This window comes from Anabrus simplex, chromosome 4 (genome assembly GCF_040414725.1).
Source record: "Anabrus simplex isolate iqAnaSimp1 chromosome 4, ASM4041472v1, whole genome shotgun sequence".
In the NCBI taxonomy this organism is placed as follows: Eukaryota; Metazoa; Arthropoda; class Insecta; order Orthoptera; family Tettigoniidae; genus Anabrus; species Anabrus simplex.
The window spans coordinates 310092128-310117496 of NC_090268.1; positions in this window are offsets into that span (position 1 = coordinate 310092128).

Below are 25369 nucleotides of genomic sequence, written 5' to 3' on the forward strand. Positions count from 1 at the left end.
GTAACTATTGAATATATATATATATGTTTTATTATCATTAATTGACTTCATCACTCCTCCATTACGGTAACTGTGCTTGCGTGAAACAAATAAAATTCCGCCTAAATAAAATACTGACAATGCTACTAATAATAATAATAAAAGTGCACGTATATGCGAATCACTCATTATAATTGCCTCAAACATATAACTTGTTCAATACAGATCAAAATAGTACACGCACGACTAATAATAATAATAATAATAATATTATTTACACTACTCATAAACAGAATTATCCTAATTTTCTGGCTGTGTACTCGGGTTTATAATTACATCATCGTCACTCGCATACCTATCTAAATAAAGATACCACTATCAAAGGAAAGCTTTAGATTTTAAATCAAACATGAGATTGTGTACTCACATTGAGGGCACTTCGGGATCGCCAGGACTAAAGGCAGCCATGTTGTCTTACAGATTCATGGCAAACATGTTGATATTATTGGTCATTCTTGATGTATCCGACATTGGCTTATCTTACTAATTTTCACTCTTGTTTGACACTTTCCACACGTTTATTCCCTGCTCATAATATTAAACATAACAACTCGTTCTCAACACTTGACATTACACTGTAATATATATATATATATATACACATACGCAGTACTCAGATAACTTGGAACTTAGGCCGGATCTCACGTACTATGCTCTAACCTAACGGCTGCTTCTGCTGTAGCAAAGTCTTTTGTGGGCTCAACCGCTCCCTTTGTGTAAACCACGCCGTTGGGGAAAGTGACTACCCCCACTTGAGCTAAATATCTCGTAGAAAGTAAAAGTATTTTCTTCGCTCCACGTTTCAAACACCACTAACAAATCAGCTGTAGCAGGCAATGTTTCCACACTTACGGGCTACCAATGCCTATTGAACTGTCTGCTTTGCTCTGCGGGCTACATATTGAAAATACGTCACATAAGATGCAACTCTGCATAATTCACAGTTTCGTCTTCGCCCTGCATAGACTGAACACTCGTAAAATCTGTCAATTTAATACTCCACTCACTTGGGTGGTTTTAAATACCTTAACAACCCAACTACTGTTTATAAAGCGTATTTCCACCTCCACTGTAGTAATAAATACACACAATTCTGTACCTTTGTACTTGAATACGGAGCAAAGTTAAGACACGTCTAACCGCCCCAAGACTCTTGATGATGACTGACTCGTGAGAAGCCACTATTCGGGGGATGTTGGCGCACTAATCGGCGTAGGAACACTAATTCTTGCCACTAAAAATCCCAACCAAAGGAATGCTGGGTAGCTCCAAAACAAAGTTGCTAAAAACATAAAATGCCTTGTACACACAGACTGCATAAATTCTTGTTAATGCCATAATTCACCGTGACTCTTAAATTGTTCGTAATTACTTCTACAATACAGTAGGCGTTAGTTGGACTATATCTTCTGCCGCGCTGGTAAACCACTCTCCACGCTGGCAAGGGGTTCCCACTGCCGGTGATAAGAAACATCTGGATACACAATATTCCAATCCATTTGCCACAAACCACTAAGTTAGTTGAGAATTACTATAATAATTACTGGCATCTCCTCTTGATATAATCTTCCTTAAATATTGACAGGGATTAATTACAAGCCACATATCATTTGGTCGCGCTAATTTTGAAATTATTTAAATGCAGCAATCTGATTGGAGCGCATACTCCGATGTTCATCTGTACAGACGAGTTCATTCCAGAATGAGGGGATTCGGGTATCTAGAACCATGATTCTCCATCTCAGTCACTCCTGCCAGTACTTTTCCACTCTAACTACGCAGTTCCAAAAGATGATGTAATAACAGGTGTCCCAATAATTTATTTTTAGCAGAGAAAGAAACGTGGGTTCCTATCAAGGCTTCATTCTCACGGGCTAGCTACCAGAAATTTCCAATTCTGTCCCTTTGTTTAAGAACGCTGGCTATTACTATTTATTAACAAATACAATTATTAAAATGTTGCCAATCAGACTCATCCGATGGGTGCAACACTCTCCCACTTTAAATAAAATTTTTGAGAGTATCGAGAAAATTTTTCCACCTCCATGTTGATAATGTACTTGTGTGCATCACTTGCAACCATCTGTGAGTCTGTACTATTTTATGCTCTATTTGACTTAAGCAAGTTACTTCGGAGCTCTTGATTCTCTTGAAGAAGCCGTCTCTGTTCCTCCATTAACTGTTCTGCTACATTCAGTAAAACTCTCCTCAATTCTACTTGTTCTTGCAGACATACTGGACAGCAATCTCTTCTCTCTTCTCCCTGGCGTTGGGCCGAAATGGTGTTGTCTTCCTCCTCGGAAACAAGGGATGTCGTTTCCTCATCTGATGATGAATCCGTGTCCTCCGCATCTTCTTCCTCCTTCTCGGAGCAGACGTCATCTTCTTCTGATGATTTTCCCCATTGTTCGGCGATATTAACTTGTGGTGGAACCTCGTGTCGTGGCTGTCTATAGAGTTTCAAGTTTGAAGCATTGAAAATGACTTCGTTGTTCCCGTCCAGATCCGTTATCTTGTATGCATTGTTGTTAAAGGTTTGAGTGACACGATATGGGCCTATGTAAAGTGGTGCGAATTTAGCATAGTATCTAACTGCAGGTACTGAAGTAGCTGGACGTCGGATCAATACAAGTTCACCCACTCTTAGCGGACGATGAAATCTTCTTCCCTGAACTCTCCTCAATTCCTTTTATTAGCATTTTCATCTATTAATTCCAGTTAGGTTTAGTTGAGAATTCAAAATTGGTGCTCTTCTTCTTTTCTTGACTGTTACCCCCAGGTGGGTAAGCTTGAGCCATTGGATTAAGCGATTGTTGGCGTCGACCATCCTGCTCCCTTGCTCGCTGAAATTCTATACTCTCTGCTCCAGTGAGATCGGGATTTAAATCTTGTCTGTCCAACGCTTGCTTCCACTTTTGTTGCTCTTGCTGTTGCTGTTGCTCCCGCAGTTCCTGCACATACCTTTTCTTCTCATAATTGCGGTATTCCGGATTCCTATATCCTGATCTCTGCGATGGATAATCACTCCACATTCCTCTCCGACTGTACCGTTGATATGGCTGACTTCTATTCCTATTTTGGTATCTATTTTGCTCCTTGTTCCAGTATCTTCTCGAATATGACCTGGGATAATTGTAGTTCTGTTGATACTGCCGATGTTCATAAAATTCTCGACCACTTGGTGTATTCCTCTCATTCGGTAGTCGTCTTGGAACTGTACCAGTGACACGTCCCTTCTCGTCTTGTTTATCATTTGCCTTCACCGCGTCAACTACAAATGCCCTGTGCTCTGTGGCCTTGGCTTGCCTCGGAGTGCTCATATTTACAGTGTTATCCAGCTGTCGCAAAATCCCTTCCGCTTCCTCAGGACTCTGTGCTTTGGCGGTAATCATCATCCTTTGTACATCTGGAGGAAACTGCTTTACTATGGCTTGAACCAACTCCTGTTGACAAGGAGGATTATCTAGCTCTTTCATCTTGACCAGCTGGTTCAAAAAGTAATCACTGTATCTCGTAGGCATACTGGAATTGTATTTTCGGGAATATAACTCAAGCCTTAAATTCTGTTGAGCGTCGCTTCCCCAATACCGATTCAGAAATGCCTTTTCAAAATCTTCGAAAGTTTCGAATAAAAATCGGAAACCAATAAACCATGTTTTGGGAGAGCCCTCGAGATATCTTTCTGCGATTCTCAACCTCTTTTCTTCAGGTACTTGCATTTCCCTAAAGTAGGCCTTAAGATCTTTCAGAAACATTTTTGGAGTTAACGACCCACTCCCGTTAAATTTTCTCGGTTGTTCGTCAGTAATCTTAAGCACATTTATGAGGCTTGCCGGTGCAGCAACTGTTTGTCCACCTCCAACTGAAGTTAATGGAGTATTGGATTCCTTGTTAATCAATAAATCCCGGAACGGATTAGCATCTGTCACTACCTGTGGTGTCGTGGTTTGAGCCAGCTGTTTCTTAATTTCGCTTTGTTCCTCTGTCATAAATTTTATTAACGTTGCCAAGTTATCACTTTGTACTTGCAACTGGTGTATTTCCTTATTTAGGACTTCTTTCACCTCTTCTCTAACCCCTTCTTCACTAGAGATCAAGCCTTTATCTAACTGTTCCCATTTACTATTCATGTCCACCTGCCATTCAACTATGTCTTCTTTCATGTCAGCGAATTGTTGTGTCACCTTTTCCTGGTCTGCTACCCGGTTGGCCTCGACCGTTTTGAATCCCTGGTCCAACCTTTCCATGGTTTCCTGCATTTTAGTGCTAACCGCCGTAAGGTTATCACGTGTCTCCGTCTCCACCTGATTGACCCTATCTTCGATCATAACGATCTTTTGTGACATCTTTTCACACTGAGCTTGCACTTCTTCTTTGGTTTCTTGCAAACTTTTTGTAAATGATATGCTTACATCGCCTATCTGCTTAATTAATTGCTTATGTGCAACGGCTAAACTGTGCAACTCCTGCTTAGTGTGTGCCCTATTAGTCTCGCAGAGCTTTAATAACTTTTCTTGGTTATCTAGGAATTCCTTTCTCAGTTCGCCCTGACTACTAACAATTTTACCATCAAGTGTCTCCAACATAGCCCGCGTATCCTCTAGTTTCTGGGAAAAACTTTCAGTTACGTTCCTAGTGATTTCATCTTTAAGCACTGCCTGACTACTCTCTAAGTTTTTAGTAATTTCGTCTTTGAGTACTGTTTGACTACTCTCTAAGTTTTTAGTAATTTCGTCTTTGAGTACTGTTTGACTACTCTCTAAGTTTTCCGCTAAGTTCCTAGTAATTTCGTCCTTGAGTACTGTTTGACTATTTTCTAAACTTTCTGTTAAGTTCTTGGTAATTTCGTCCTGTCCTTCCTTCATCTCACTCTGTACAGTTTCTACCTTGGTGTTGAGCATATTAATGCTCGCGACCAGCTGCTCCCACTGCTCCTGTGTTATAACCATTATGCATAAAAGTCTGCCTCTATGCCTAGGTGACCTTACGTGCTATATACAACAACAACAAATGTCCCATGTTTTACATAAATAAACATTAATAACATATATTCAATATGTATCACATATATGAAATTCCGCCTTTTACACAGTGTTCATTTTACTACAAGTTCAATGAATGTTCTAAGTTTCAGTCTGGTCATTTAAATAATCCTAACATTGACTTACCATTCCCTTATAGACGACAGTCAAGCTCCAACGTTGGGTGACATTTTACAACTTATTCCTGATTACCTATGCACCCTTGCAGAGCTCCTTCGGTGTAGATTAGACGTCAACGTTGCCTCGGCTGCCCTAAAAAAAATACTTACCGAAGGTGGTGAGGTCCTCTTCTCAGGCGCGATCAGTCCCTGTCGTCGAATCAGGATGCATAGGGATAGTGCATTCGGTAAAACTATTGACTACAATGACTTATGACTCAGACTGATTTGAGTTTAAATATGTATATAAAATTTTATTGATAAAACAAAAGAGAAAAGTGAATAAATTTATAAAATGTTAAATAAGTTTTGTTAATGTTACATTATTACCTTCTGAGACTGTACACGAATTCTCAATAATGACACACATGACTACCTCATTAATCCCTAAAGAATAATATTTATAATTTTCCATAAAATTTTGTTTTAAATGATGTTTCCCATATTTGTTCATCCAATTATATAATATCTGTGTAACTATACATATTTACTAGGATAATGTTGTTTATAAACCAGGTGGATCAATTGAATAACAATATACTCATGAGAACATTTAGTGATGATAATAAAAATAATAACCATAATAATAATAATAATAGTAATAATAATAATAATAATATTGATATGAATAAATTTTTTTTGTATATCCAATTCAAGTTATTCATCAAAAAAAACTACGTGCCATCAGTCAAAATAATTATAATAGATAAAATTGTTTTATATAGATATAAAAAAAATAAAGTATCGATTAACTAATTAATAAATTTGTTTTGATATCACTGAATTACATTGTAAACCAATTAAAAGAATACAGGAAAGTCTCCACAGTGTATCCCAAATGCATATCTGTAGTTTGGAAAACCAACCTAAAATGTAATACAATAGTAACAATAATAATAATAATAATAATAATAATAATAATAATAATAATAATAGTAATAATTGAAATAATACGACGATTCTGCGCAGATCAAATCTAGAAATTGTCACTACTAATCTCTCAAATATGTGAAATAAGTTTGCAAACAAACATACCAGAAGTTACCATAATATAATAATTAATTAATTTACTAATTTTATTGCACTCAAATTTATTAATCACATAATTAACTGCTTAACTAACCACTGGAAATCATTGTCTTGTGACTCAAATCCTCCAATCTAGTGATATTAATGAATTTACAATGCATCGAGATGATAATAATAATAATATTGTAATAATAATAATAATAATAATAATAATAATAATAATAATAATAATAATAATAATAATAATAATAATTGCAACGATAATAATATCATTTAATGAATGTTATTTCTATGTTGGATATCATAAAAAAATCCTAAAGAATTAATATTCGCCTACCAAAATCCAATACTGTTGTTAACCAAATCGTAGACAAATTGAATAAAATAAAAAAATGTAAAATGTTAATATTTAATTAATTAATAAATCCATAATTGACTGACACAAGTGATTAACATGGTATTCATCAAGACTCCCTAATTGCTTGTGAAATTCATTGGTAAAATGTTAAATAATAATAATAATAATAATAATAATAATAATAATAAAAAATAAATAATAATATCTTAACATGACCTGTAATTACAGTATTCTTGATCCACCAACCTGATAAGTTATAATGTGTTTATGTCATTTATCTTAGAACATTCATTTGCCATGAATAACACCATTGGAATATAATCTTACTTAACAGTGCTTATTGTTTTTCTTTTTCTATAAAACCATATTCGCCATAATTCAATGAAATACCTAATCCACTGTGTAAAGGCGTAACCATGAAATTCTCATAATAGAGTTCACCAATATTAATAATAATAATGATAATATTTCTCTTATCAAAACTGTTACTGAGTTCCCATAACTTCAATATCTTCCTTCCAGGTGCAATAAACAATACTAGCTTTAACCTGAGAATTCAGTAACTTTAACTCACATAATGGACCTTGGTTGTTGTTGCATACAAAAATCTAAAGCTTTGCTTTCATATATGCGGGTGACCCTTACCTAGATATCGTAAATTAATCTGGAAAAGACAAACTCTCCTACTTTAAAGAAACATACACTAACTTATACTAATATGTACACCAAGCGAGGTAACGCAGCCAGAAATCCTAATCTAATACCTAAAGTTCCACTAATATATACATATATGAACCTTGTCATCAGCACATACCACACTTTTGGCTTATTTCAGCGTCTCAACATATTATAATTCGCTGAAATATAGCCATGACCCATTGCAAATGTTACTGTGGTTTCTTCAGAATAAAATGCATAGACAATGCACAGACAATAAAAGAAAGTACCTAAATAATGGCTGATATGAGGCAAATAAAAATAATAAATATATCTAATATTAATAATAATAATAATAATCATCTGTTAAAACCAATAAAATAGTTCCTACTGGCAAGCATCCACACCAGCCCAGTTGCGTGATCCATGTTACCAACCCAACTTTAAAATATCATTTAAATGCGTACTATAACTTTCTCTGAACAGAACGATATTGTCTCACGGCTAAACCATTTACATGTATCATCTGGTCCTTCTAACTCGTATACCTTCTTTAACTGGCTTATTTATTTCCTCACATTTATTCATTTACGACGTCATCATCATTTCTTATTCTGCACGAATTTTATTACCTCTCAGCTATCACGCTGATACTTATATTTCCATTTTTATTGAGAATATGTTCGCCATACTCTTTGTTCTCCATAATTGTCTTCAGGTAAATAACCTCATGTGTTACCATATACTCTCAACTACGGACCTTCAAACATCTCAAATAAATTACCGTTGCTCAATATCGTTCTTATCATTTGACAACACCTTGTTTTACCTGAGCCAAAATAAATCCTTTTATTTAGCATTGTTCACTCAACTGTCTAACCGCGTTACTTGCCATAGCAACCAATATGTGGATGCAACAGTGTTACTGTCGTCCCAACAAAATTCTCGACAGTAACTATTGAATATATATATATATGTTTTATTATCATTAATTGACTTCATCACTCCTCCATTACGGTAACTGTGCTTGCGTGAAACAAATAAAATTCCGCCTAAATAAAATACTGACAATGCTACTAATAATAATAATAAAAGTGCACGTATATGCGAATCACTCATTATAATTGCCTCAAACATATAACTTGTTCAATACAGATCAAAATAGTACACGCACGACTAATAATAATAATAATAATAATATTATTTACACTACTCATAAACAGAATTATCCTAATTTTCTGGCTGTGTACTCGGGTTTATAATTACATCATCGTCACTCGCATACCTATCTAAATAAAGATACCACTATCAAAGGAAAGCTTTAGATTTTAAATCAAACATGAGATTGTGTACTCACATTGAGGGCACTTCGGGATCGCCAGGACTAAAGGCAGCCATGTTGTCTTACAGATTCATGGCAAACATGTTGATATTATTGGTCATTCTTGATGTATCCGACATTGGCTTATCTTACTAATTTTCACTCTTGTTTGACACTTTCCACACGTTTATTCCCTGCTCATAATATTAAACATAACAACTCGTTCTCAACACTTGACATTACACTGTAATATATATATATATATATACACATACGCAGTACTCAGATAACTTGGAACTTAGGCCGGATCTCACGTACTATGCTCTAACCTAACGGCTGCTTCTGCTGTAGCAAAGTCTTTTGTGGGCTCAACCGCTCCCTTTGTGTAAACCACGCCGTTGGGGAAAGTGACTACCCCCACTTGAGCTAAATATCTCGTAGAAAGTAAAAGTATTTTCTTCGCTCCACGTTTCAAACACCACTAACAAATCAGCTGTAGCAGGCAATGTTTCCACACTTACGGGCTACCAATGCCTATTGAACTGTCTGCTTTGCTCTGCGGGCTACATATTGAAAATACGTCACATAAGATGCAACTCTGCATAATTCACAGTTTCGTCTTCGCCCTGCATAGACTGAACACTCGTAAAATCTGTCAATTTAATACTCCACTCACTTGGGTGGTTTTAAATACCTTAACAACCCAACTACTGTTTATAAAGCGTATTTCCACCTCCACTGTAGTAATAAATACACACAATTCTGTACCTTTGTACTTGAATACGGAGCAAAGTTAAGACACGTCTAACCGCCCCAAGACTCTTGATGATGACTGACTCGTGAGAAGCCACTATTCGGGGGATGTTGGCGCACTAATCGGCGTAGGAACACTAATTCTTGCCACTAAAAATCCCAACCAAAGGAATGCTGGGTAGCTCCAAAACAAAGTTGCTAAAAACATAAAATGCCTTGTACACACAGACTGCATAAATTCTTGTTAATGCCATAATTCACCGTGACTCTTAAATTGTTCGTAATTACTTCTACAATACAGTAGGCGTTAGTTGGACTATATCTTCTGCCGCGCTGGTAAACCACTCTCCACGCTGGCAAGGGGTTCCCACTGCCGGTGATAAGAAACATCTGGATACACAATATTCCAATCCATTTGCCACAAACCACTAAGTTAGTTGAGAATTACTATAATAATTACTGGCATCTCCTCTTGATATAATCTTCCTTAAATATTGACAGGGATTAATTACAAGCCACATATCATTTGGTCGCGCTAATTTTGAAATTATTTAAATGCAGCAATCTGATTGGAGCGCATACTCCGATGTTCATCTGTACAGACGAGTTCATTCCAGAATGAGGGGATTCGGGTATCTAGAACCATGATTCTCCATCTCAGTCACTCCTGCCAGTACTTTTCCACTCTAACTACGCAGTTCCAAAAGATGATGTAATAACAGGTGTCCCAATAATTTATTTTTAGCAGAGAAAGAAACGTGGGTTCCTATCAAGGCTTCATTCTCACGGGCTAGCTACCAGAAATTTCCAATTCTGTCCCTTTGTTTAAGAACGCTGGCTATTACTATTTATTAACAAATACAATTATTAAAATGTTGCCAATCAGACTCATCCGATGGGTGCAACACTCTCCCACTTTAAATAAAATTTTTGAGAGTATCGAGAAAATTTTTCCACCTCCATGTTGATAATGTACTTGTGTGCATCACTTGCAACCATCTGTGAGTCTGTACTATTTTATGCTCTATTTGACTTAAGCAAGTTACTTCGGAGCTCTTGATTCTCTTGAAGAAGCCGTCTCTGTTCCTCCATTAACTGTTCTGCTACATTCAGTAAAACTCTCCTCAATTCTACTTGTTCTTGCAGACATACTGGACAGCAATCTCTTCTCTCTTCTCCCTGGCGTTGGGCCGAAATGGTGTTGTCTTCCTCCTCGGAAACAAGGGATGTCGTTTCCTCATCTGATGATGAATCCGTGTCCTCCGCATCTTCTTCCTCCTTCTCGGAGCAGACGTCATCTTCTTCTGATGATTTTCCCCATTGTTCGGCGATATTAACTTGTGGTGGAACCTCGTGTCGTGGCTGTCTATAGAGTTTCAAGTTTGAAGCATTGAAAATGACTTCGTTGTTCCCGTCCAGATCCGTTATCTTGTATGCATTGTTGTTAAAGGTTTGAGTGACACGATATGGGCCTATGTAAAGTGGTGCGAATTTAGCATAGTATCTAACTGCAGGTACTGAAGTAGCTGGACGTCGGATCAATACAAGTTCACCCACTCTTAGCGGACGATGAAATCTTCTTCCCTGAACTCTCCTCAATTCCTTTTATTAGCATTTTCATCTATTAATTCCAGTTAGGTTTAGTTGAGAATTCAAAATTGGTGCTCTTCTTCTTTTCTTGACTGTTACCCCCAGGTGGGTAAGCTTGAGCCATTGGATTAAGCGATTGTTGGCGTCGACCATCCTGCTCCCTTGCTCGCTGAAATTCTATACTCTCTGCTCCAGTGAGATCGGGATTTAAATCTTGTCTGTCCAACGCTTGCTTCCACTTTTGTTGCTCTTGCTGTTGCTGTTGCTCCCGCAGTTCCTGCACATACCTTTTCTTCTCATAATTGCGGTATTCCGGATTCCTATATCCTGATCTCTGCGATGGATAATCACTCCACATTCCTCTCCGACTGTACCGTTGATATGGCTGACTTCTATTCCTATTTTGGTATCTATTTTGCTCCTTGTTCCAGTATCTTCTCGAATATGACCTGGGATAATTGTAGTTCTGTTGATACTGCCGATGTTCATAAAATTCTCGACCACTTGGTGTATTCCTCTCATTCGGTAGTCGTCTTGGAACTGTACCAGTGACACGTCCCTTCTCGTCTTGTTTATCATTTGCCTTCACCGCGTCAACTACAAATGCCCTGTGCTCTGTGGCCTTGGCTTGCCTCGGAGTGCTCATATTTACAGTGTTATCCAGCTGTCGCAAAATCCCTTCCGCTTCCTCAGGACTCTGTGCTTTGGCGGTAATCATCATCCTTTGTACATCTGGAGGAAACTGCTTTACTATGGCTTGAACCAACTCCTGTTGACAAGGAGGATTATCTAGCTCTTTCATCTTGACCAGCTGGTTCAAAAAGTAATCACTGTATCTCGTAGGCATACTGGAATTGTATTTTCGGGAATATAACTCAAGCCTTAAATTCTGTTGAGCGTCGCTTCCCCAATACCGATTCAGAAATGCCTTTTCAAAATCTTCGAAAGTTTCGAATAAAAATCGGAAACCAATAAACCATGTTTTGGGAGAGCCCTCGAGATATCTTTCTGCGATTCTCAACCTCTTTTCTTCAGGTACTTGCATTTCCCTAAAGTAGGCCTTAAGATCTTTCAGAAACATTTTTGGAGTTAACGACCCACTCCCGTTAAATTTTCTCGGTTGTTCGTCAGTAATCTTAAGCACATTTATGAGGCTTGCCGGTGCAGCAACTGTTTGTCCACCTCCAACTGAAGTTAATGGAGTATTGGATTCCTTGTTAATCAATAAATCCCGGAACGGATTAGCATCTGTCACTACCTGTGGTGTCGTGGTTTGAGCCAGCTGTTTCTTAATTTCGCTTTGTTCCTCTGTCATAAATTTTATTAACGTTGCCAAGTTATCACTTTGTACTTGCAACTGGTGTATTTCCTTATTTAGGACTTCTTTCACCTCTTCTCTAACCCCTTCTTCACTAGAGATCAAGCCTTTATCTAACTGTTCCCATTTACTATTCATGTCCACCTGCCATTCAACTATGTCTTCTTTCATGTCAGCGAATTGTTGTGTCACCTTTTCCTGGTCTGCTACCCGGTTGGCCTCGACCGTTTTGAATCCCTGGTCCAACCTTTCCATGGTTTCCTGCATTTTAGTGCTAACCGCCGTAAGGTTATCACGTGTCTCCGTCTCCACCTGATTGACCCTATCTTCGATCATAACGATCTTTTGTGACATCTTTTCACACTGAGCTTGCACTTCTTCTTTGGTTTCTTGCAAACTTTTTGTAAATGATATGCTTACATCGCCTATCTGCTTAATTAATTGCTTATGTGCAACGGCTAAACTGTGCAACTCCTGCTTAGTGTGTGCCCTATTAGTCTCGCAGAGCTTTAATAACTTTTCTTGGTTATCTAGGAATTCCTTTCTCAGTTCGCCCTGACTACTAACAATTTTACCATCAAGTGTCTCCAACATAGCCCGCGTATCCTCTAGTTTCTGGGAAAAACTTTCAGTTACGTTCCTAGTGATTTCATCTTTAAGCACTGCCTGACTACTCTCTAAGTTTTTAGTAATTTCGTCTTTGAGTACTGTTTGACTACTCTCTAAGTTTTTAGTAATTTCGTCTTTGAGTACTGTTTGACTACTCTCTAAGTTTTCCGCTAAGTTCCTAGTAATTTCGTCCTTGAGTACTGTTTGACTATTTTCTAAACTTTCTGTTAAGTTCTTGGTAATTTCGTCCTGTCCTTCCTTCATCTCACTCTGTACAGTTTCTACCTTGGTGTTGAGCATATTAATGCTCGCGACCAGCTGCTCCCACTGCTCCTGTGTTATAACCATTATGCATAAAAGTCTGCCTCTATGCCTAGGTGACCTTACGTGCTATATACAACAACAACAAATGTCCCATGTTTTACATAAATAAACATTAATAACATATATTCAATATGTATCACATATATGAAATTCCGCCTTTTACACAGTGTTCATTTTACTACAAGTTCAATGAATGTTCTAAGTTTCAGTCTGGTCATTTAAATAATCCTAACATTGACTTACCATTCCCTTATAGACGACAGTCAAGCTCCAACGTTGGGTGACATTTTACAACTTATTCCTGATTACCTATGCACCCTTGCAGAGCTCCTTCGGTGTAGATTAGACGTCAACGTTGCCTCGGCTGCCCTAAAAAAAATACTTACCGAAGGTGGTGAGGTCCTCTTCTCAGGCGCGATCAGTCCCTGTCGTCGAATCAGGATGCATAGGGATAGTGCATTCGGTAAAACTATTGACTACAATGACTTATGACTCAGACTGATTTGAGTTTAAATATGTATATAAAATTTTATTGATAAAACAAAAGAGAAAAGTGAATAAATTTATAAAATGTTAAATAAGTTTTGTTAATGTTACATTATTACCTTCTGAGACTGTACACGAATTCTCAATAATGACACACATGACTACCTCATTAATCCCTAAAGAATAATATTTATAATTTTCCATAAAATTTTGTTTTAAATGATGTTTCCCATATTTGTTCATCCAATTATATAATATCTGTGTAACTATACATATTTACTAGGATAATGTTGTTTATAAACCAGGTGGATCAATTGAATAACAATATACTCATGAGAACATTTAGTGATGATAATAAAAATAATAACCATAATAATAATAATAATAGTAATAATAATAATAATAATATTGATATGAATAAATTTTTTTTGTATATCCAATTCAAGTTATTCATCAAAAAAAACTACGTGCCATCAGTCAAAATAATTATAATAGATAAAATTGTTTTATATAGATATAAAAAAAATAAAGTATCGATTAACTAATTAATAAATTTGTTTTGATATCACTGAATTACATTGTAAACCAATTAAAAGAATACAGGAAAGTCTCCACAGTGTATCCCAAATGCATATCTGTAGTTTGGAAAACCAACCTAAAATGTAATACAATAGTAACAATAATAATAATAATAATAATAATAATAATAATAATAATAATAATAATAGTAATAATTGAAATAATACGACGATTCTGCGCAGATCAAATCTAGAAATTGTCACTACTAATCTCTCAAATATGTGAAATAAGTTTGCAAACAAACATACCAGAAGTTACCATAATATAATAATTAATTAATTTACTAATTTTATTGCACTCAAATTTATTAATCACATAATTAACTGCTTAACTAACCACTGGAAATCATTGTCTTGTGACTCAAATCCTCCAATCTAGTGATATTAATGAATTTACAATGCATCGAGATGATAATAATAATAATATTGTAATAATAATAATAATAATAATAATAATAATAATAATAATAATAATAATAATAATAATTGCAACGATAATAATATCATTTAATGAATGTTATTTCTATGTTGGATATCATAAAAAAATCCTAAAGAATTAATATTCGCCTACCAAAATCCAATACTGTTGTTAACCAAATCGTAGACAAATTGAATAAAATAAAAAAATGTAAAATGTTAATATTTAATTAATTAATAAATCCATAATTGACTGACACAAGTGATTAACATGGTATTCATCAAGACTCCCTAATTGCTTGTGAAATTCATTGGTAAAATGTTAAATAATAATAATAATAATAATAATAATAATAATAATAAAAAATAAATAATAATATCTTAACATGACCTGTAATTACAGTATTCTTGATCCACCAACCTGATAAGTTATAATGTGTTTATGTCATTTATCTTAGAACATTCATTTGCCATGAATAACACCATTGGAATATAATCTTACTTAACAGTGCTTATTGTTTTTCTTTTTCTATAAAACCATATTCGCCATAATTCAATGAAATACCTAATCCACTGTGTAAAGGCGTAACCATGAAATTCTCATAATAGAGTTCACCAATATTAATAATAATAATGATAATATTTCTCTTATCAAAACTGTTACTGAGTTCCCATAACTTCAATATCTTCCTTCCAGGTGCAATAAACAATACTAGCTTTAACCTGAGAATTCAGTAACTTTAACTCACATAATGGACCTTGGTTGTTGTTGCATACAAAAATCTAAAGCTTTGCTTTCATATATGCGGGTGACCCTTACCTAGATATCGTAAATTAATCTGGAAAAGACAAACTCTCCTACTTTAAAGAAACATACACTAACTTATACTAATATGTACACCAAGCGAGGTAACGCAGCCAGAAATCCTAATCTAATACCTAAAGTTCCACTAATATATACATATATGAACCTTGTCATCAGCACATACCACACTTTTGGCTTATTTCAGCGTCTCAACATATTATAATTCGCTGAAATATAGCCATGACCCATTGCAAATGTTACTGTGGTTTCTTCAGAATAAAATGCATAGACAATGCACAGACAATAAAAGAAAGTACCTAAATAATGGCTGATATGAGGCAAATAAAAATAATAAATATATCTAATATTAATAATAATAATAATAATCATCTGTTAAAACCAATAAAATAGTTCCTACTGGCAAGCATCCACACCAGCCCAGTTGCGTGATCCATGTTACCAACCCAACTTTAAAATATCATTTAAATGCGTACTATAACTTTCTCTGAACAGAACGATATTGTCTCACGGCTAAACCATTTACATGTATCATCTGGTCCTTCTAACTCGTATACCTTCTTTAACTGGCTTATTTATTTCCTCACATTTATTCATTTACGACGTCATCATCATTTCTTATTCTGCACGAATTTTATTACCTCTCAGCTATCACGCTGATACTTATATTTCCATTTTTATTGAGAATATGTTCGCCATACTCTTTGTTCTCCATAATTGTCTTCAGGTAAATAACCTCATGTGTTACCATATACTCTCAACTACGGACCTTCAAACATCTCAAATAAATTACCGTTGCTCAATATCGTTCTTATCATTTGACAACACCTTGTTTTACCTGAGCCAAAATAAATCCTTTTATTTAGCATTGTTCACTCAACTGTCTAACCGCGTTACTTGCCATAGCAACCAATATGTGGATGCAACAGTGTTACTGTCGTCCCAACAAAATTCTCGACAGTAACTATTGAATATATATATATATGTTTTATTATCATTAATTGACTTCATCACTCCTCCATTACGGTAACTGTGCTTGCGTGAAACAAATAAAATTCCGCCTAAATAAAATACTGACAATGCTACTAATAATAATAATAAAAGTGCACGTATATGCGAATCACTCATTATAATTGCCTCAAACATATAACTTGTTCAATACAGATCAAAATAGTACACGCACGACTAATAATAATAATAATAATAATATTATTTACACTACTCATAAACAGAATTATCCTAATTTTCTGGCTGTGTACTCGGGTTTATAATTACATCATCGTCACTCGCATACCTATCTAAATAAAGATACCACTATCAAAGGAAAGCTTTAGATTTTAAATCAAACATGAGATTGTGTACTCACATTGAGGGCACTTCGGGATCGCCAGGACTAAAGGCAGCCATGTTGTCTTACAGATTCATGGCAAACATGTTGATATTATTGGTCATTCTTGATGTATCCGACATTGGCTTATCTTACTAATTTTCACTCTTGTTTGACACTTTCCACACGTTTATTCCCTGCTCATAATATTAAACATAACAACTCGTTCTCAACACTTGACATTACACTGTAATATATATATATATATATACACATACGCAGTACTCAGATAACTTGGAACTTAGGCCGGATCTCACGTACTATGCTCTAACCTAACGGCTGCTTCTGCTGTAGCAAAGTCTTTTGTGGGCTCAACCGCTCCCTTTGTGTAAACCACGCCGTTGGGGAAAGTGACTACCCCCACTTGAGCTAAATATCTCGTAGAAAGTAAAAGTATTTTCTTCGCTCCACGTTTCAAACACCACTAACAAATCAGCTGTAGCAGGCAATGTTTCCACACTTACGGGCTACCAATGCCTATTGAACTGTCTGCTTTGCTCTGCGGGCTACATATTGAAAATACGTCACATAAGATGCAACTCTGCATAATTCACAGTTTCGTCTTCGCCCTGCATAGACTGAACACTCGTAAAATCTGTCAATTTAATACTCCACTCACTTGGGTGGTTTTAAATACCTTAACAACCCAACTACTGTTTATAAAGCGTATTTCCACCTCCACTGTAGTAATAAATACACACAATTCTGTACCTTTGTACTTGAATACGGAGCAAAGTTAAGACACGTCTAACCGCCCCAAGACTCTTGATGATGACTGACTCGTGAGAAGCCACTATTCGGGGGATGTTGGCGCACTAATCGGCGTAGGAACACTAATTCTTGCCACTAAAAATCCCATCCAAAGGAATGCTGGGTAGCTCCAAAACAAAGTTGCTAAAAACATAAAATGCCTTGTACACACAGACTGCATAAATTCTTGTTAATGCCATAATTCACCGTGACTCTTAAATTGTTCGTAATTACTTCTACAATACAGTAGGCGTTAGTTGGACTATATCTTCTGCCGCGCTGGTAAACCACTCTCCACGCTGGCAAGGGGTTCCCACTGCCGGTGATAAGAAACATCTGGATACACAATATTCCAATCCATTTGCCACAAACCACTAAGTTAGTTGAGAATTACTATAATAATTACTGGCATCTCCTCTTGATATAATCTTCCTTAAATATTGACAGGGATTAATTACAAGCCACATATCATTTGGTCGCGCTAATTTTGAAATTATTTAAATGCAGCAATCTGATTGGAGCGCATACTCCGATGTTCATCTGTACAGACGAGTTCATTCCAGAATGAGGGGATTCGGGTATCTAGAACCATGATTCTCCATCTCAGTCACTCCTGCCAGTACTTTTCCACTCTAACTACGCAGTTCCAAAAGATGATGTAATAACAGGTGTCCCAATAATTTATTTTTAGCAGAGAAAGAAACGTGGGTTCCTATCAAGGCTTCATTCTCACGGGCTAGCTACCAGAAATTTCCAATTCTGTCCCTTTGTTTAAGAACGCTGGCTATTACTATTTATTAACAAATACAATTATTAAAATGTTGCCAATCAGACTCATCCGATGGGTGCAACACTCTCCCACTTTAAATAAAATTTTTGAGAGTATCGAGAAAATTTTTCCACCTCCATGTTGATAATGTACTTGTGTGCATCACTTGCAACCATCTGTGAGTCTGTACTATTTTATGCTCTATTTGACTTAAGCAAGTTACTTCGGAGCTCTTGATTCTCTTGAAGAAGCCGTCTCTGTTCCTCCATTAACTGTTCTGCTACATTCAGTAAAACTCTCCTCAATTCTACTTGTTCTTGCAGACATACTGGACAGCAATCTCTTCTCTCTTCTCCCTGGCGTTGGGCCGAAATGGTGTTGTCTTCCTCCTCGGAAACAAGGGATGTCGTTTCCTCATCTGATGATGAATCCGTGTCCTCCGCATCTTCTTCCTCCTTCTCGGAGCAGACGTCATCTTCTTCTGATGATTTTCCCCATTGTTCGGCGATATTAACTTGTGGTGGAACCTCGTGTCGTGGCTGTCTATAGAGTTTCAAGTTTGAAGCATTGAAAATGACTTCGTTGTTCCCGTCCAGATCCGTTATCTTGTATGCATTGTTGTTAAAGGTTTGAGTGACACGATATGGGCCTATGTAAAGTGGTGCGAATTTAGCATAGTATCTAACTGCAGGTACTGAAGTAGCTGGACGTCGGATCAATACAAGTTCACCCACTCTTAGCGGACGATGAAATCTTCTTCCCTGAACTCTCCTCAATTCCTTTTATTAGCATTTTCATCTATTAATTCCAGTTAGGTTTAGTTGAGAATTCAAAATTGGTGCTCTTCTTCTTTTCTTGACTGTTACCCCCAGGTGGGTAAGCTTGAGCCATTGGATTAAGCGATTGTTGGCGTCGACCATCCTGCTCCCTTGCTCGCTGAAATTCTATACTCTCTGCTCCAGTGAGATCGGGATTTAAATCTTGTCTGTCCAACGCTTGCTTCCACTTTTGTTGCTCTTGCTGTTGCTGTTGCTCCCGCAGTTCCTGCACATACCTTTTCTTCTCATAATTGCGGTATTCCGGATTCCTATATCCTGATCTCTGCGATGGATAATCACTCCACATTCCTCTCCGACTGTACCGTTGATATGGCTGACTTCTATTCCTATTTTGGTATCTATTTTGCTCCTTGTTCCAGTATCTTCTCGAATATGACCTGGGATAATTGTAGTTCTGTTGATACTGCCGATGTTCATAAAATTCTCGACCACTTGGTGTATTCCTCTCATTCGGTAGTCGTCTTGGAACTGTACCAGTGACACGTCCCTTCTCGTCTTGTTTATCATTTGCCTTCACCGCGTCAACTACAAATGCCCTGTGCTCTGTGGCCTTGGCTTGCCTCGGAGTGCTCATATTTACAGTGTTATCCAGCTGTCGCAAAATCCCTTCCGCTTCCTCAGGACTCTGTGCTTTGGCGGTAATCATCATCCTTTGTACATCTGGAGGAAACTGCTTTACTATGGCTTGAACCAACTCCTGTTGACAAGGAGGATTATCTAGCTCTTTCATCTTGACCAGCTGGTTCAAAAAGTAATCACTGTATCTCGTAGGCATACTGGAATTGTATTTTCGGGAATATAACTCAAGCCTTAAATTCTGTTGAGCGTCGCTTCCCCAATACCGATTCAGAAATGCCTTTTCAAAATCTTCGAAAGTTTCGAATAAAAATCGGAAACCAATAAACCATGTTTTGGGAGAGCCCTCGAGATATCTTTCTGCGATTCTCAACCTCTTTTCTTCAGGTACTTGCATTTCCCTAAAGTAGGCCTTAAGATCTTTCAGAAACATTTTTGGAGTTAACGACCCACTCCCGTTAAATTTTCTCGGTTGTTCGTCAGTAATCTTAAGCACATTTATGAGGCTTGCCGGTGCAGCAACTGTTTGTCCACCTCCAACTGAAGTTAATGGAGTATTGGATTCCTTGTTAATCAATAAATCCCGGAACGGATTAGCATCTGTCACTACCTGTGGTGTCGTGGTTTGAGCCAGCTGTTTCTTAATTTCGCTTTGTTCCTCTGTCATAAATTTTATTAACGTTGCCAAGTTATCACTTTGTACTTGCAACTGGTGTATTTCCTTATTTAGGACTTCTTTCACCTCTTCTCTAACCCCTTCTTCACTAGAGATCAAGCCTTTATCTAACTGTTCCCATTTACTATTCATGTCCACCTGCCATTCAACTATGTCTTCTTTCATGTCAGCGAATTGTTGTGTCACCTTTTCCTGGTCTGCTACCCGGTTGGCCTCGACCGTTTTGAATCCCTGGTCCAACCTTTCCATGGTTTCCTGCATTTTAGTGCTAACCGCCGTAAGGTTATCACGTGTCTCCGTCTCCACCTGATTGACCCTATCTTCGATCATAACGATCTTTTGTGACATCTTTTCACACTGAGCTTGCACTTCTTCTTTGGTTTCTTGCAAACTTTTTGTAAATGATATGCTTACATCGCCTATCTGCTTAATTAATTGCTTATGTGCAACGGCTAAACTGTGCAACTCCTGCTTAGTGTGTGCCCTATTAGTCTCGCAGAGCTTTAATAACTTTTCTTGGTTATCTAGGAATTCCTTTCTCAGTTCGCCCTGACTACTAACAATTTTACCATCAAGTGTCTCCAACATAGCCCGCGTATCCTCTAGTTTCTGGGAAAAACTTTCAGTTACGTTCCTAGTGATTTCATCTTTAAGCACTGCCTGACTACTCTCTAAGTTTTTAGTAATTTCGTCTTTGAGTACTGTTTGACTACTCTCTAAGTTTTTAGTAATTTCGTCTTTGAGTACTGTTTGACTACTCTCTAAGTTTTCCGCTAAGTTCCTAGTAATTTCGTCCTTGAGTACTGTTTGACTATTTTCTAAACTTTCTGTTAAGTTCTTGGTAATTTCGTCCTGTCCTTCCTTCATCTCACTCTGTACAGTTTCTACCTTGGTGTTGAGCATATTAATGCTCGCGACCAGCTGCTCCCACTGCTCCTGTGTTATAACCATTATGCATAAAAGTCTGCCTCTATGCCTAGGTGACCTTACGTGCTATATACAACAACAACAAATGTCCCATGTTTTACATAAATAAACATTAATAACATATATTCAATATGTATCACATATATGAAATTCCGCCTTTTACACAGTGTTCATTTTACTACAAGTTCAATGAATGTTCTAAGTTTCAGTCTGGTCATTTAAATAATCCTAACATTGACTTACCATTCCCTTATAGACGACAGTCAAGCTCCAACGTTGGGTGACATTTTACAACTTATTCCTGATTACCTATGCACCCTTGCAGAGCTCCTTCGGTGTAGATTAGACGTCAACGTTGCCTCGGCTGCCCTAAAAAAAATACTTACCGAAGGTGGTGAGGTCCTCTTCTCAGGCGCGATCAGTCCCTGTCGTCGAATCAGGATGCATAGGGATAGTGCATTCGGTAAAACTATTGACTACAATGACTTATGACTCAGACTGATTTGAGTTTAAATATGTATATAAAATTTTATTGATAAAACAAAAGAGAAAAGTGAATAAATTTATAAAATGTTAAATAAGTTTTGTTAATGTTACATTATTACCTTCTGAGACTGTACACGAATTCTCAATAATGACACACATGACTACCTCATTAATCCCTAAAGAATAATATTTATAATTTTCCATAAAATTTTGTTTTAAATGATGTTTCCCATATTTGTTCATCCAATTATATAATATCTGTGTAACTATACATATTTACTAGGATAATGTTGTTTATAAACCAGGTGGATCAATTGAATAACAATATACTCATGAGAACATTTAGTGATGATAATAAAAATAATAACCATAATAATAATAATAATAGTAATAATAATAATAATAATATTGATATGAATAAATTTTTTTTGTATATCCAATTCAAGTTATTCATCAAAAAAAACTACGTGCCATCAGTCAAAATAATTATAATAGATAAAATTGTTTTATATAGATATAAAAAAAATAAAGTATCGATTAACTAATTAATAAATTTGTTTTGATATCACTGAATTACATTGTAAACCAATTAAAAGAATACAGGAAAGTCTCCACAGTGTATCCCAAATGCATATCTGTAGTTTGGAAAACCAACCTAAAATGTAATACAATAGTAACAATAATAATAATAATAATAATAATAATAATAATAATAATAATAATAATAATAATAGTAATAATTGAAATAATACGACGATTCTGCGCAGATCAAATCTAGAAATTGTCACTACTAATCTCTCAAATATGTGAAATAAGTTTGCAAACAAACATACCAGAAGTTACCATAATATAATAATTAATTAATTTACTAATTTTATTGCACTCAAATTTATTAATCACATAATTAACTGCTTAACTAACCACTGGAAATCATTGTCTTGTGACTCAAATCCTCCAATCTAGTGATATTAATGAATTTACAATGCATCGAGATGATAATAATAATAATATTGTAATAATAATAATAATAATAATAATAATAATAATAATAATAATAATAATAATAATAATAATAATTGCAACGATAATAATATCATTTAATGAATGTTATTTCTATGTTGGATATCATAAAAAAATCCTAAAGAATTAATATTCGCCTACCAAAATCCAATACTGTTGTTAACCAAATCGTAGACAAATTGAATAAAATAAAAAAATGTAAAATGTTAATATTTAATTAATTAATAAATCCATAATTGACTGACACAAGTGATTAACATGGTATTCATCAAGACTCCCTAATTGCTTGTGAAATTCATTGGTAAAATGTTAAATAATAATAATAATAATAATAATAATAATAATAATAATAAAAAATAAATAATAATATCTTAACATGACCTGTAATTACAGTATTCTTGATCCACCAACCTGATAAGTTATAATGTGTTTATGTCATTTATCTTAGAACATTCATTTGCCATGAATAACACCATTGGAATATAATCTTACTTAACAGTGCTTATTGTTTTTCTTTTTCTATAAAACCATATTCGCCATAATTCAATGAAATACCTAATCCACTGTGTAAAGGCGTAACCATGAAATTCTCATAATAGAGTTCACCAATATTAATAATAATAATGATAATATTTCTCTTATCAAAACTGTTACTGAGTTCCCATAACTTCAATATCTTCCTTCCAGGTGCAATAAACAATACTAGCTTTAACCTGAGAATTCAGTAACTTTAACTCACATAATGGACCTTGGTTGTTGTTGCATACAAAAATCTAAAGCTTTGCTTTCATATATGCGGGTGACCCTTACCTAGATATCGTAAATTAATCTGGAAAAGACAAACTCTCCTACTTTAAAGAAACATACACTAACTTATACTAATATGTACACCAAGCGAGGTAACGCAGCCAGAAATCCTAATCTAATACCTAAAGTTCCACTAATATATACATATATGAACCTTGTCATCAGCACATACCACACTTTTGGCTTATTTCAGCGTCTCAACATATTATAATTCGCTGAAATATAGCCATGACCCATTGCAAATGTTACTGTGGTTTCTTCAGAATAAAATGCATAGACAATGCACAGACAATAAAAGAAAGTACCTAAATAATGGCTGATATGAGGCAAATAAAAATAATAAATATATCTAATATTAATAATAATAATAATAATCATCTGTTAAAACCAATAAAATAGTTCCTACTGGCAAGCATCCACACCAGCCCAGTTGCGTGATCCATGTTACCAACCCAACTTTAAAATATCATTTAAATGCGTACTATAACTTTCTCTGAACAGAACGATATTGTCTCACGGCTAAACCATTTACATGTATCATCTGGTCCTTCTAACTCGTATACCTTCTTTAACTGGCTTATTTATTTCCTCACATTTATTCATTTACGACGTCATCATCATTTCTTATTCTGCACGAATTTTATTACCTCTCAGCTATCACGCTGATACTTATATTTCCATTTTTATTGAGAATATGTTCGCCATACTCTTTGTTCTCCATAATTGTCTTCAGGTAAATAACCTCATGTGTTACCATATACTCTCAACTACGGACCTTCAAACATCTCAAATAAATTACCGTTGCTCAATATCGTTCTTATCATTTGACAACACCTTGTTTTACCTGAGCCAAAATAAATCCTTTTATTTAGCATTGTTCACTCAACTGTCTAACCGCGTTACTTGCCATAGCAACCAATATGTGGATGCAACAGTGTTACTGTCGTCCCAACAAAATTCTCGACAGTAACTATTGAATATATATATATATGTTTTATTATCATTAATTGACTTCATCACTCCTCCATTACGGTAACTGTGCTTGCGTGAAACAAATAAAATTCCGCCTAAATAAAATACTGACAATGCTACTAATAATAATAATAAAAGTGCACGTATATGCGAATCACTCATTATAATTGCCTCAAACATATAACTTGTTCAATACAGATCAAAATAGTACACGCACGACTAATAATAATAATAATAATAATATTATTTACACTACTCATAAACAGAATTATCCTAATTTTCTGGCTGTGTACTCGGGTTTATAATTACATCATCGTCACTCGCATACCTATCTAAATAAAGATACCACTATCAAAGGAAAGCTTTAGATTTTAAATCAAACATGAGATTGTGTACTCACATTGAGGGCACTTCGGGATCGCCAGGACTAAAGGCAGCCATGTTGTCTTACAGATTCATGACAAACATGTTGATATTATTGGTCATTCTTGATGTATCCGACATTGGCTTATCTTACTAATTTTCACTCTTGTTTGACACTTTCCACACGTTTATTCCCTGCTCATAATATTAAACATAACAACTCGTTCTCAACACTTGACATTACACTGTAATATATATATATATATATACACATACGCAGTACTCAGATAACTTG